The sequence below is a fragment of the Nilaparvata lugens genome, chromosome 6, assembly GCF_014356525.2.
Source record: "Nilaparvata lugens isolate BPH chromosome 6, ASM1435652v1, whole genome shotgun sequence".
NCBI classification, from domain to species: Eukaryota; Metazoa; Arthropoda; class Insecta; order Hemiptera; family Delphacidae; genus Nilaparvata; species Nilaparvata lugens.
In genome coordinates, this window is record NC_052509.1 from 50594717 (window position 1) to 50609963 (window position 15247).

A 15247-nucleotide genomic window follows, 5' to 3' on the forward strand; every position below is an offset into this window, starting at 1 on the left:
ACATGAGTACTAGAGCCCATAATAGTATACCATAGGACAGTAAACTTTGTATTTGAGAGAAATACACATTTAATAATTATTAATATACAGTTAACTTTAACCTTCTCAGCAAGTACAGTACCTTCGCTATTTTTTTCACTAATTAAATTTGTGGTTTTCACTAATTTGCATATGTGGTTGCCAATTAAGTTTGGGATCAAGAACAATACCTAGAAATTTTAAAGGTTCAGTCCCTACTTCATGTTTGAATTTCTATTATAGGTGAACATAATAATTACTAGCACAACAATCATTAAGGAGTAGAGAGCTATCAACTAGACAATTTTGTACACCTGCTTCAGATTTACAACTAACTTTGAGACCAAAATCATCAGCAAAGAGAAATCCTGCTTTATCAGTGCCTTCTATATTACAAATTATGTTGTTAATATATTTATATATTAGGGAGTATTGATCCAAGTATGGAGCCTTGAGGGAGCCCATAATGAACCTTTCTGCCATTAAAGAATTGACCATCTTTGTAAACAAACTGGTTGTGGTCCTTTAAATAGATTGATTTTGAATTGCAGCCATAATAAGAAAATTTTTCAAAAAGTATGTTATGCTTAACAGTATTGAAAGCTTTAGACATGTCATATGACCTGTAACTAACAGATAGACCCTTCTCCAAATCATCAACAACACTATTAATTCACTAAAGTTGTTACTGCATTGCTAGTATTTCTACATGGCCTGAAGCCAAATTGTTTTTTAGTAAAGATACCAAGTTTTCAAAATTATTTGAGATCTGTTCTTGCATTATGGCCTCAAATACTTTGGATATCACAGGTACAATTGTTATTGGCCTGAAATAAGGCCTGATTATATTGGCCTGAAGTTTTTCTCATCACCTTTTTATGTAGCCTACAGGTATTACCTTACGTTTTCAATACACTTGGAAAAATGCCTTGTATAGGCTACTAAACAATAATTTAAAAGGTAACTCAAAATTCACTTATTATGGGTCAGATATTTTTAAGACCTTAGAATTAATACCATATATATCTAAAAAACTTGAATTAGGTACTAAGACTATACTTATTTTCTGGTACACATAATCTGCAGTAACAGGTTGGAAACAAAATGGTACATTAGGCCTATTGCACTTATTGATGTAGTGAGAGCTGAGATGTTCACTAACTGGCACATTTTCACTGATTTCCTCAACTTTTCAATGAAAAAGTTGTTAAATGAATCAGCGTTGTTATCATAATGTGAATCAATAGCTTCATTGTTGACATTTGTAAGAATCTTAACTACCTTCCATGCAGCTTGAGTTTTATTTTTTGAGTGCTCTATTTTGTTGTTGAAATAATTTATTTTTGCATTCTTAATAGCAATTCTATACTCTTTCTTACAGCTTTTATATTTATCTCTAAACTGATTAGTCTTAAAAAATTCAGTGAGCTATAATATTCATCACAACTATGTTTGAGTTCATTAAATCAGCAGTATACCATCCATCATCCAGCTTAGGCTTACTAACTTTGAAACCTCTAAGAGGATAAGCAGCATTAACAGCTGACATATACAAATCAAAAAACTTCTTAAACTTATCATTAGCATCATTAAGCAAATACACCACACTCCAGTGTATGATACTAATATTAGCCTAACAAATAAAATAGTGTTCTGATCATTAACAACCTAACTAGCTTTTTGTTTACACTAGAAAAACTTTGAGAGTCATTTTTAACATTTATTATAGATTTAAATAGTAGGGCATGATGATCTGACAGTAGATGTGTATTGATAACTAGGTCACATGTTGCTATCATGAATATCAGTCACAACATTATCAATACAGTGGCCTTCATTCAGTGTGCCTGGTCTAGTGATTCATTTGTAGAAATATGGATACCAAAACATTCAAACAAATTGCAAAGATCTCTATTAAAATTATCATTCACATTAAAGTTGACATTGAAATCAGCACATAATATTAAATTATAGTTACATTTATAATGGCACATAATATATCATTAAGACAGGATAGAGAGTTGTTAAAAAAACTAACATCATTATTATAGGGTCTGTAAATGACAAAACATTATTTTTCATTTGGAAGTTCAATTGCAGCAGCTTCACAAACTATTTCTATAGAAAGTTCGTTTACTATGCTTAATTCTTTGAATTCCATCCATTAATTAGAAAAATTCTGCTCCACCATGAATGGAATTTTTTCTTCCATAGAAGGACCCAAGTTCATAGCCAGGTATTGTAAGATAGCTACAGTCGTTTGTTGGAACAGTGTTCACAAACAGTAATAATTATCTTAGCATTATAGTTATAACATAAGAGGGAAATATATTTGAATTTGTTTGATATACCCTGGACATTCAAAAATGTAGTGTTTAGAAAAGCTTCATTAGCTGTTAATTTATCATTAGTCCCAGGCCCAGGATTGATATCGTTTGCATATCAATTCCTAACTTTCGACCTAATAACAGAGTTATTTATATTAAATTACATGGCTGAAGAGGAATGATTTTAGGACTAGCTTGACTTTTATGATCTAAACATTTATTTACACAATTGAGAATTTCATTGCCAATGAGCTTCATACCAATTATTCTATTCAGGTATATATTTACATTATATATCCTAATAGAATTAGATTCTTATGCAGATTTAGTTGAGCTTGTAAGTGGTGATAGAAGTGAAGAAATTACATTTACGATTTAATTTTTTGTTACATTTATTTATTTCGAATCACTCAATTACATAGGTAGCCTACACTCTGTGAGTAGTGATGCGGTTTACTTTTAATTTCTACTTTTGATGTGTCTTATTCTTGATTTCGTTTCAAAATGTTGATAACCTTAAAGCATTACTAAATCTCATAAGGAAATAATTGAACAAGAAGCAAGCTAAATAGTACAAGTAATTATAATAATTCAAGTACAAGTTATAATTCTATAACTGACTTACCTTTCAGAGCTAAATTCAAAATGTGATCACTGCTTGAATAATCTTTTGGACATTTTGACACAATCACAACATCACAAAACACAATATCACTTTCACTCTGCACTCTGCAGACAACAGACAGCTGACAGACAAGGACGAGAGAAGAATATTCCATTCACAACAGGAACGGCGCGAACTTCAATACATAACCTCAAATCAAGTTCAGTCTGAATAAATGGCGCGAAAGCTCAGACCCACGGGAGTGAACTATTATACTCCATTACACAAACGCCATCACATGGTAGGTCTGTGGAGCAACTAAAGATGCTTGGACCAACTTACTCAAACAGACCAACACGAGTTGTACACATTTATACAAACGACCACTTTGTGTTAAGGAATGAACCTATATATATATATATATATATATATTATATATATATTATATATATATATATATATATATATTACAGAAGTCTGATTGTAGTTTCAAATATGAGCAAGGAAAGTTGTGTGAGTGTACCACACCAGATTTTTTCCTTTATTACAATTTTATAATTGACTTCTTGATACTTGTACAGTACCTAATAGTTGAATGAGTGAAGCGAATTCTATGTTTCAAGTGAATCGGCGTTTGCCTGTTTGTTTGTACCGCAGTTATGGTCCAATTTGGATAAAATTTGGTATACAATTACTTTGAAACAAGGCGCAGAAACGTATGTATAACGAAGACCTCCGGTTATAATATTTGTGCCGCTCTAAAATGTGCTGTATCATTGTAATGCTATCATTTGAATGGTATCATTGTAATGCTATCGATAGAGGACAAGAGTTGTCAGCGGTGAACCTTGAAACATCTGAGCCGCTCCAAATCATACTGTATTTATTAATTGAAGAAAACTTCTCACTTGATTGCACCATTTCTTCTTCCTTTTTCAAGACGATATTTCCCTGTTTCATAGATGAATAGTTTCTAGACCTACCGAACCGGCCAGAGACATCACAACTTAGCTCTTGTTTTCGTTTTAGTATGAGATCGGAAACCGACTTGTGAGCATAAACATTCTGCATAGGCATAACAAGCCGCCATAACATTGAATCCACTTTTCATGAAAAAAATTATTAGCAACCTCCTGTCATTGTCACCAACATACCCATGTTATTAAGAAATATTTCCGTCTCACTATCATCTGGGAGACGATTCATGGTCTAAATTGCCTACTGCATATTCCATTTTTCTGTCAGTTGACCGATTTCTTATAATTTATTAATTGTTGGAAAATTTGTAATATTGTAAATATGGGGACGATATGAAGGTACCTCCTTGAAAGACATTTATAAGTCCAGTGTCCCTGTAAACAATGTCTTTAGCACTTTCAAAGGAGAAAATAATAGATGTCGTGGATAAATCTTCACAATAATAGACTGTACTTTCTTAATGGCCCTTCTCATTAGTTTGAAAGTTGTAGGCTATTCATGAGCGAGGTCTACTGTTCACAGAACTACTAGTTAATTAATTTTTGAGAAAACATAACAACATGTCAATGTAACTTACTGAGCGCGTGGTCTACTGTTCACAGAACTACTAGTATGTCTAATACAGGGGCAGAGATCATTGAATGATCAAAGGGAATCGATGTTTCAAGTCAATCGGCGTTTGTCTGTTTGTTTGTACCGCAGTTACAGTCGCAGTTATGGACCGATTTGGATAAAATTTGATATACAAGTACTTTGAAACAAGGCGCAGAAACTTATATATCTAATTTTTTTTAATTCATTCCCGTTTCAAGATGGCGGCCCTTTATTCAGAAATTTTACCCTAAAAATCAACCTAACTTTTCAATACCATTACTTTATTGGATCAGGTTCAAATTCGGCTCATTCTTCTCAGCGTTTCAAAGCAGTATTATTTCATGTATCACATGTTCATTTTTTTTTTTTTTGAATTCGATTCCCCCCCCCCAAAATCACAATCCAAGTTTCAGGTTTTTTATCTTTTCAAGCGTGCTTCTGAGCTCATAAGTGTAGAGGACCTTTATTCTTCAGTGCTCCAAGCTTGTCTAATTTCATATAACTTATTACATGTTCAAAATTAAAAAAAAAATAAATGGAATTCCATAAAATTTGAAGTTTAAAAGAAACGATCCCCCCCGCCAAAAGTCCCAAATTTGAAGTTTCAGATTTTTTATCTCTTCAACCGTGCATTCTAGCTCAGAAGTGTAGGAGTCTTTCATTTTCCAGCGTTCCAAGGCGGTCTTATTTCATACATCACAAGTTAAAAATTTGGAACTTTGATAATTAAATAATTTTTTCCAAGTCCTAAATGTCAAGTCTCAGATTTTTTATCTCTTCAACCTTGCATCCTAGCTCGAAAGTGTAAAGAGCTTCTATTTCTCAGCGTCCTCCACCGATCCTATTGCATAATATAGTTATCATCTTACTCTAAATCCAATTTGTATGTGTGTTTGTGGTGAATAGGCGGGCGTGTGTGAGAGTAGCGAGTTCTACTGTTCTCCGAACTACTAGTATTAATAAGTTACATTTCACCTTAGCATTACACCCAATCTATTTCAATGTCCAATAGATTGATATCAGTAAGTTAAAAGCTGCGATATAAATCCTTTTATAGCATCATATTCTAATAATGAAGTATTTTCTCCGTACCTCTCGCCAGAGAAATGTGTGAACTTTTGTAGTGGAACCAAGGGTGTAGATTAGTAACTCATACTTACCTGGCGTGGGGGTTACCGTGATCAAGAAGGCGGTTCCCCCAGGGCGAGGCCTTGTCATTGCACTGCGACTTGGTTGACCCCTGCGAATGCCCCAAATGTGGGCATCTCGGGCGCACAATTTTTGGTAGTCGGGACTGCGTTCGCGCTGTCCCGGTTCTAATCTCAAAACTTATCATTCTCATCTTTACATTGTCAGTGATAAATTTCAGCTGTGTTGAATATTGATGAATTGGATTCTCCATATTCAATTAATAATATAAATGGTGTTGTAAAATAATAAGATGTGCTCATGTGCTGGAGGCCTGGATCCGCACACAACATAGAATAACATAGAACACAGTGCAAATAATAAATAATTTCCAAAAGCTCTTACAGTGGGATTCATACTCACTCGGCCGGGCTGAGTGGGAATTACAATCAGGGGCCTGTTTAATAAAAGTTACAAGTCCTGTAATACAGGAGAATCACCATTCCAATATTACATGCTCAATGTAGCCGATAAAATCAGCTGTTCCTGTATTATAGGACTTCTAAGTTTTTAACGGTGTACACACGTACGTTTGCCTCGGGTGAGCATACGTGTATGGGCTTGCATTCGCACGTGTGGACACTGTTCGCTGAGGCATGTGGGCGAACCGGAACCCTGTCGGTATTTTGGCGTGCTCAAAGGCGCCTCGGGCGAGCATTGAATGTACGTGTGGACGCGATTTTGCCATACGGGTGAGGCAAAACGTAAACATTGAAGGCGTCATAACCTAATTCCAATGAATTAGGTTAATGAATGACAAATCAAATTGTGATCCAATACTAATTGTAAATTGTAGGATTTTTGTAATTTTGTAGGATATGTGGATTGTCAAATATTTAAATAGAAACATGCATGGAGTATATAATTCGTATCATGATTAACAAATTTAGAACTGCATAATTTAAGTGAAAAAAGCTTCTCTACAAGGTTCCTAAAGAAAGTATAGCTCAAATATTATTTTACTGTGGATATCAAATCATCTTGTGTTTGTTTCATGTTATCAATCAGAGTTGTTAATTGGAATTGTAATCTTCAATAAAAATGATATTATACGTTTTAGATAGCTAGGCTATCTATGGAGAGATTTATCAAACTTTGAACTAGTATTCCTTGAAGGTAAATCTTGAAGCTAATCTTTTGGAGAATCTTGTTTTGTCATATGTATGAGCAGAGTTAGTTTAAAATGGGCAGCAATTTAGTATTTGATTCAATTATGGCTAATTTCCTTAAGAAGACTGTCAATTTTGTGAGACAGTGTTAAGTGCTTTGATTAGGTCATCAAAACTTCTGGAATTATTGTAGAATTTTTCTTTTTTTGAGATTCTGAATAGATATTGGAAACCAACAAATGAATCGCCTAATGCCAAGAATTTCAAAGTTAGAGCCAATCGTTCTTGTGGAGTTATTGCTTCCTCATGATGATATCATTTTTGTTTAGATAACTAGTTGAATTAGATTCAGTATATTAACAACATAATGTTTTGACAACCTAAGAAAGATTGAATTGTCAATATTATGTCATGTAGCAATTTATTTCCTTACTTCAACCTACAATCGTTCAACCCACCAAAATCGTTTGTCAAGTTTTATTTTTGATTTTATTATATAAGTCATTGAAATAAAATGTTACTACTGCAATTTGTGATAACTATCTTCAATGATGGAATGACGCCATTGTTGTCATGTTGTGGAAAATCAACATCTACCATGTCTTCGTGTCGTCTGCAAATCAGATAGCTTTTTGAATGCTGAGGCATACGTGGATCGCGTCCACAAGGACGTACAGTGAATGTTGAGGCATATGTACATACGATTGTTCGCGCGAATCTGTACGGACGTGTGTACAAGGCTTTTATGAAACAGGGCCCAGGAGTAGGATTGTAATTAAAACACTTTATGCTATTTATACTTATAGAATTATATTATTTTCACTGTTGTTTGGGAATCCAGCTTTATGTTTTAATTTATCTTCAGACTGAAAAATGAAGTTTACAAACATCATCTTATTGAATTTTTATCTTCGAAAAATGACTGATGAGCTGGGGGTTTATTCATAACATTTATTTGTACATGTAAATGTATTTATGTTTTAACATTGATTTATACACTATCATAGTTGGGCTTGTAACTTATATTTTATGTTATAAAAATAGTAGTGCATGTCTAGTGTATTTTTAAATACGGTACCTCAATGATCAATTATATTGCTGTTAAATACAAAAATCATACAAAATCAATCATTCATTTTATTCAGTAAAATGCATTACAAAATTGGTCCCGCTAAACCTAAAAGATTTTACAGCAGGTGCCTACAAATAATAAAATACATAAATAGAATGAATGCTAACTTTAACAATAAACTAAGGAAAATAAATTCATGAAACTGTGAGTTTGGGAATTTAAAAAAGAGTATGAGGTTTTTAATGAACTAAGGATGATTAATAGGGTATAGGGTTAATGGAAATTGGAAAACTCAAAAACTTCAAAACATAAAACTATTAAATTTAAAATAAAATAAACTTGATACTCTATAGTAAGTAAGCATTGAAAGATATTAATCTTATTCAGAATTAAGGATAATACTAAACAAAAAATACAATAAGCGATCGGGAGTCTCAAACGTTAATTATCCATCCATATAGTATATGAAAATTATATGATATATCAATATATATTATGATAAATTAGTCACTCTAAGGCGGCGGTGTTTCACAGATACTAAAATTCATTTTACCAGCAAACTAATATTTATATAATTATTAAAATAAAAACATGCAAAAAATTAATGATTTTTCTCTATCTAGTGTAGACTGAAGTATTGAAGCAGTAGTGTCACAAATGAAAATCATTCACAATGATAAGTTGGAAAATATCTTCCTTGGAGTAATCTCGGATGATGATAGGAAGCAAATTAAACAGTTTTGGAATAGTGTATTTCAATGATCTTTTTCCGTACAAATTATTATATCTAGGAATTGAATATGCACTGAATGCTCTAAGATTATATTGAGGTATTGGTGAAAATTGTCGGTAAGAATAATTATTTCTGTACATTAATGCTAACTTATATAGATAGAATTTTTTTGGAGCGTGTGAAAAAATCGTTGAACGGATTGTGTATCATGAATAATTGTAAAATTTAATCGGCTAAGCATAATAATTCTAATACCTAAGTTTGGGTTGAGCTGTTGACTATAATGTAAAATTATCAAGAATGCAAAAAAAGTGCCAACAGCACGTGGTGTTCCCAAGCGGTCACCCATCCAAGTACTGACCACGCCCGACGTTGCTTATCTTCGGTGATCGGACGAGAACCGGTGTATTCAACGTGGTATGGCCGTTGGCAAAAGCAATAGCTTTTTAAAAAGTTATATAAATTCAACAGTTGCTGCACATGTGATTCCAAATAAAGTCCTCATTTTTGTTTTTCAATGATCTACTATTTCAAGAATTTCAAGCTACATATTATATAATGTCCCATTTGTAATTTATTGACTGATAGAGATAACATTATGAATTTTGTAGGTTAGAGGGCAAGATCAATAATAGTAGTATGAAAGAATGAACTGTTCAGCTCCTGAGACTATACTAGCACATTCTAGCAGGCATTTTAAGAACTAGCACAACAGTTGCTTGCATTTCAGTCAAAAGATTCCAGTGTCATATATTATTCTGATTATCTATTGTAATATTGCAATTAAGCTCGATCTAATCAATGAAGTTGATGATTTTCCAATTTTTGAAAAATATGTAAGTATTCCCACACTAATATAACAATATTCCATCCTGGAATGGATGATCAAAGTTGAGGAATTTTGTAAACTCTCGCCAGAGTTTTGTGTGAAGTTTGATATAGTAGCTCATGATTCTCAAATGTACGTTATCGCTTCTCGGCCTGTTGGCTAAGATCAAAGTGTAGTATCTGTTCTTATCAGCTTAATATCTGATACGCCGCACATTGTGTGGCCAGTATATTAAACTGATTTTTGGAAATAGATGGAGTGTTAGGGGCTTGCTCCACCTCCATCACGGGTCGACCTGGCATTGCAGTACAGTCGGGACCGGCCCACCAATCTCTATAACCTAAGATTCTATTTTCTAATTCTAAATTGAAATCAAATTTTGAAAATAATGAACTTATCATATGAATTTGATGTACATTTATTTTTTACATCTAGTGGCTTAGTGGCTATTTATGGCTTATTATGGCTGATTAGTGATTTTCAGCCTATTCCCAATCATTCAATTGAAGAGCTTCCTGCCTTACCGACTTGTCTGAAAACGCCTGAAAAGACGCTCCGTGTGGCTTTGCCCTTACAGTACTTCAAATTAATGATGAAGCTTGTTTGCATTGTGCACACCCTTCAAATCGCATAACGGCCTCAGGGGTGTGGGAATTTTTTACGCTGTGGCTACAGTTACGGTAACCGTAGCTCCATTCGCGTTCCGGTAAACATTTGCGCAGGCGCGGCTACCGCTATTTACATGTGCATTGTGGTGTTGATGGTTTTTGGTGACATGGTTATGATAACCTATCGTTTCAATGAAGTTAGTTAGAAATAAGTTAGTTAATAATGAATTTAGTTAGTTACTTAGAAATCATAACCATGTCACCAAAAACCATCAACACCACAATGCACATGTAAATAGCGGTAGCCGCACCTGCGCAAATGTTTACCGGAACGCGAATGGAGTTACGGTTACCGTAACTGTAGCCACAGCGTTATTTATAACATATTTGTACATGTAAAATGTATTTAAACAATCATGTTTTTGTTCTAACATTTATACACTATCATAGTTGGGCTTGTAACTTATATTTTTATGTTATAAAAATAGTAGTGCATGCGTCTAGTGTATTTTTTTACCTCAATGATCAAAATTGCTGTTTAAACATAAATCATACAAACACATATTAATTTCTCAAATCATAATTCCTTAATCATAACCTTCAGTTTGAGGTCAGCTGTTGACTAAATATTTAGTTTTCTGGGGAATGCAATAAAAAAGTGCCAACAGCACGTGGTGTTCCCAAGCGGTCACCCATCCAAGTACTGACCACGCCCGACGTTGCTTAACTTCGGTGATCAGACGAGAACCGGTGTATTCAACGTGGTATGGCCGTTGACGGGAGATTCGGTTTTCAAAAACTTGGATAAATTCAAATTATTCCTATAATTAGCATACTATAAAAACACTTCATTCACATGGGCTACTTTTTAAATTAATAAAAATCTGGTGTGGCGCACTCACACAACTTTCCTTGCCATTATGATAAATTATCACCTGACGCTAGTGTTCACGCGCATCTCAATTTCTACTTATAAACAACGATCTGAGCCAGCTGGTGACAGGACAATAATACTGGATACAATAACAATGATAATTATTAATGTTACTCAACCCTCTTGGTCTTGGCATAAGTTTAGAATCACTGTAATTTATTTCTTGAAATAATTTATTTCTCATATATTTATTAAAACTACCATTTTAATACCAGTACACAATTTATCACAGTGTGACGTGTTTATTATACAGCTGGTAACTTTAGATGCTAAATTAAATAATTTGAATCATATAAATTATCACAATAAATGATCTTGAATCATGATCATCTTTCTGTTCTTTGGTAGGTAATGACACCAGTTGTAGTTGACCACTTAAGAGCATGACTGCATATCATTAAATTATTGAGTGTATATGTTAACTTTTGGAGAATTATTGAATAATTTAGGAAACTCATTAGAATATCCAGATTAAATAATGTATATAAGAATTTCATTTTAATCAATGAAAAACACTTTAAATCTCTTACAAAAATATTGAGTTTTTGGTTCAGTAGTTGACCATGCAAAAATTTTTCAAATCAGTAGTTGACCACTTTTTGCACCAGTAGTTGACCAGAAGCCTTTGCTAAAGAATATTGATGAGCAGGTTATTATTTTTGAGTATGACAGTGATTATTATCCTGGAAAAATAATTAATTTCACTGAAGCTACAGCAACAATCTCATCAATGGTTAAGTGTGGTCGCCTATGGAAATGGCCAGAGAGACCTGATGTGCTAGAATACCAGTGGGAGTGTGTTAAATCTCACAAAGATGAGCCCAAAAAACCCAGTAAAACTCGTAATGTCTACTCTGTTCCAGAGTTGGATTTCGTCTGGAATTAAGTTGAATTTTTTTTCAAATTCATATTTTTTTCTCTTTTTTAATGCTAATTTTTCATATTATCAATATATTCAAGAACATTTGTTTATTATACAGCTGGTAACTTTAGGTGCTAAATTAGATAATTTGAATCATATAAATTATCACAATAAATGATCTTGAATCATGATCATCTTTCTGTTCTTTGGTAGGTAATGACACCAGTTGTAGTTGACCACTTAAGAGCATGACTGCATATCATTAAATTATTGAGTGTATATGTTAACTTTTGGAGAATTATTGAATAATTTAGGAAACTCATTAGAATATCCAGATTAAATAATGTATATAAGAATTTCATTTTAATCAATGAAAAACACTTTAAATCTCTTACAAAAATATTGAGTTTTTGGTTCAGTAGTTGACCATGCAAAAATTTTTTAAATCAGTAGTTGACCACTTTTTGCACCAGTAGTTGACCAGAAGCCTTTGCTAAAGAATATTGATGAGCAGGTTATTATTTTTGAGTATGACAGTGATTATTATCCTGGAAAAATAATTTATTTCACTGAAGCTACAGCAACAATCTCATCAATGGTTAAGTGTGGTCGCCTATGGAAATGGCCAGAGAGACCTGATGTGCTAGAATACCAGTGGGAGTGTGTTAAATCTCACAAAGATGAGCCCAAAAAAACCAGTAAAACTCGTAATGTCTACTCTGTTCCAGAGTTGGATTTCGTCTGGAATTAAGTTGAATTTTTTTTCAAATTCATATTTTGAAGTTTCCTTCAATAAGGCCTAATCTTCATCAATAGGGTGGAGACATACCCTATTGACAGACTGGTGAGACTTCCTTTTGCAGTCTGTACCTTCACCACTCTCACAATTCCATCCTGTTCAAGGAATATCTTCGTTATTCGACCAAGTCTCCTGTGAAGAGGGAGTGGGTTACTTTCCTTTAAGAGAACTATACGTCCAATGTTAACATTATTATGTTTTCTGTACCATTTCGTTCGGGTTTGCAAACTAGATACATACTCCAATTGCCAACGTTTCCAGAATGAGGATACAATTCTTTTGAGTAAACTCCATCGATTTCTCAAGTTCACTGATTGACTTGAATCCTCTGAGTCTTTACTCTGTGTTGCTAGAGTAATTTTTCTTGCTTCCAATTCAATCTGTTTGGAATTTTCATCACCATTACCGTGGGTTTGGTGTGGCCAGCACTCCAGTGGTTTGTCTAACCAATCAGAACCATTCCACCATGGAGAATTACCAATTAATTCATTGAGCAATAGTCCTCGACTAGCACAATCAGTGGATTACATTCGGTTGAACACATATCTGAATTGCTCTGTAGACAGGTGCTCCTGTATGACTTACACGATTTGCCACAAACTAGCCCAACGATGAGGTGAAGACCGAATCCAACTCACTGCCACAGTTGAATAAGTCCAAGCTGCAATATAATCTATGTTTATAATTTTGAAAGCTTCTTGAACTTCATGTAATAATCTAGCTACTAGGACAACACACAAAGCTCCCATTCTTCACTACCTCCACGGATGCTATATCATCCCAGTCACATCCCGATTTCCATAGACATTGAATTATACTCTTGAAGATAAGCATGAAAGGTGTCAAATATCCTAATGGATCAAAAATTTGTGCTAAAGTTGATAAAACATTTCGTTTTGTAGCTAGACTGGATGGAACCTTCACCCTGTAGAAGAGGTAGTAACCAATTGGATTCGATTGGAAGCCAAGAATTTTAATGGTTTTATCAGACTCCAAGGTGAAATCTTTTGCATCAATAGAGCAATGCTCTGGAGGGAGATTTGATAGAATGGTACAATGATTGCTGGCCACTTTAGCAATTAAATTTCCCTTTGCTTAACAATTCAGTAAGCTGCAGTTGCTTGGTTGCTTCCATTGATGAGACTGATGTAACTATATCATCCATGTAAGTAGAAAACTGTAAGGCTTCAGAAGCCGCAGGGAACATTTTTTCTTCATCTCCAATAAACTGATGTGTAGTACAAATGGCAAGAAATGGCGATGATTATACACCATACGACATAGGTGTTAGAGTATACTCTTTCATTTCTTCTCCCTTTTTGGATTTTGTCCATTTTATTTCAACATTATCCTGTCTATACTAACTACTATTATCTAACTACTATCTATCTACTATTATCTACTATTATCTTTATATAACTACTATTATCTAACTCTTCCAAATTTCGTTTCTCCCTTTCAAAAACATCTTCTCCAATTTCCTTTTCGGTATGGGTCTTTCCATTGGTTTGATTTATGTGGACTTGAATCATTTTAACTCTTCCCTAAATTACCATTGATCGGTAAATAACTGTTGAAGGCTATACCTTGTTTACCTGGAACTTCTTCTAAATTATCTCCCAATTCTTCTTCTCGAATCATGGAAACTTTCTCTGACATTAGTTTTACCTCAAGATATCCCATATCTCACTCGTATTGTTTCCTTGGTGGTAATTCTAAAATGTATCTACAGTATTCAAACGACAAACAGTTGATTTGTATATCTCCTCACAATCCATTTCACTTTCCAATAATTTTTTTGTCCTAGGTGACTCTTCCACGACCCAAATCGCTTCATCAACTCTTCTAAATTAGCATTGGAATACATGCACAGATTATTTGAGATAGTAGAACTCTCCTCTGATACCTTACCCATCAGGCAGTAGCCACATACAGTTTCTAGGGCAGATGGTGTACCCGCTGGACCAATCACCGTTCTTCCAGTCAGAATGAAGGGGAAGTATTCAGCACCCAATAAAATAGCAACCTCCTCTGAAAGGAAAAATCCTAATCTGCTAGCTCCAGTCCTTCAATATGTGCCCAGTACGAATTTTTTATCTGATTTGTAGCTGCTATTTTGTTGACTCCCGACGCGGTAATTTTTAATGAAGGAGAGCGGTGTTTCAAATTCACATTAGCAATTTCATCTGTCACTTCCAGTTTAGTATCAGATAATCCATAGATTGACAAACTGTGTGTTTTCTGTAGCACTAAACCCATTTTTTTCATGCATTGCCTTGTAATAAATGACTCGGTGCTTGCACTATCTAATAATACTTTGACCTTGTGATAATTGCCTTGATTACCTCGAACTCCCAATTCAACAGTTGGTAACAATATTAAAGAACTATTTACATTCTAAAATACTTTCTTAGTTGAGTCAGTAACAAATGTTTGATGGCTTTAATCAGCGACGTCGTGCCCATCTACCCTGCTCATTTGTTTATTACCAGCCAATGTGTTGGTGTTTTCAACAGGCGGCTATCTCGGCTCTAAATGGAGGAGCGAATGATGACATGAATTACAGTGACTGCACGGCTTCCTGTTCTACAA

General features: G+C 34.0%; 1 protein-coding gene and 4 non-coding genes across 5 annotated transcripts in view; 3 read left to right on the top strand and 2 right to left on the bottom strand.

Moving 5' to 3' along the window:
• The window catches only part of LOC111059748 (inverted formin-2-like), a 63482-nt gene that overhangs the window by 45896 nt on the left and 2339 nt on the right, over nt 1-15247 (top strand). The gene's annotated exons all lie outside the window — the stretch shown is intronic.
• LOC120352104 lies at nt 5674-5835 on the top strand. Its single transcript, XR_005571707.1, has one exon. It is a non-coding gene; the product is annotated as a U1 spliceosomal RNA (small nuclear RNA).
• On the bottom strand, nt 8936-9054 carry LOC120352135. The gene has a single exon (XR_005571733.1). It is a non-coding gene; the product is annotated as a 5S ribosomal RNA (ribosomal RNA).
• Nucleotides 9592-9784, top strand: LOC120352109. Its single transcript, XR_005571711.1, has one exon. It is a non-coding gene; the product is annotated as a U2 spliceosomal RNA (small nuclear RNA).
• LOC120352124 lies at nt 10720-10838 on the bottom strand. Its single transcript, XR_005571722.1, has one exon. It is a non-coding gene; the product is annotated as a 5S ribosomal RNA (ribosomal RNA).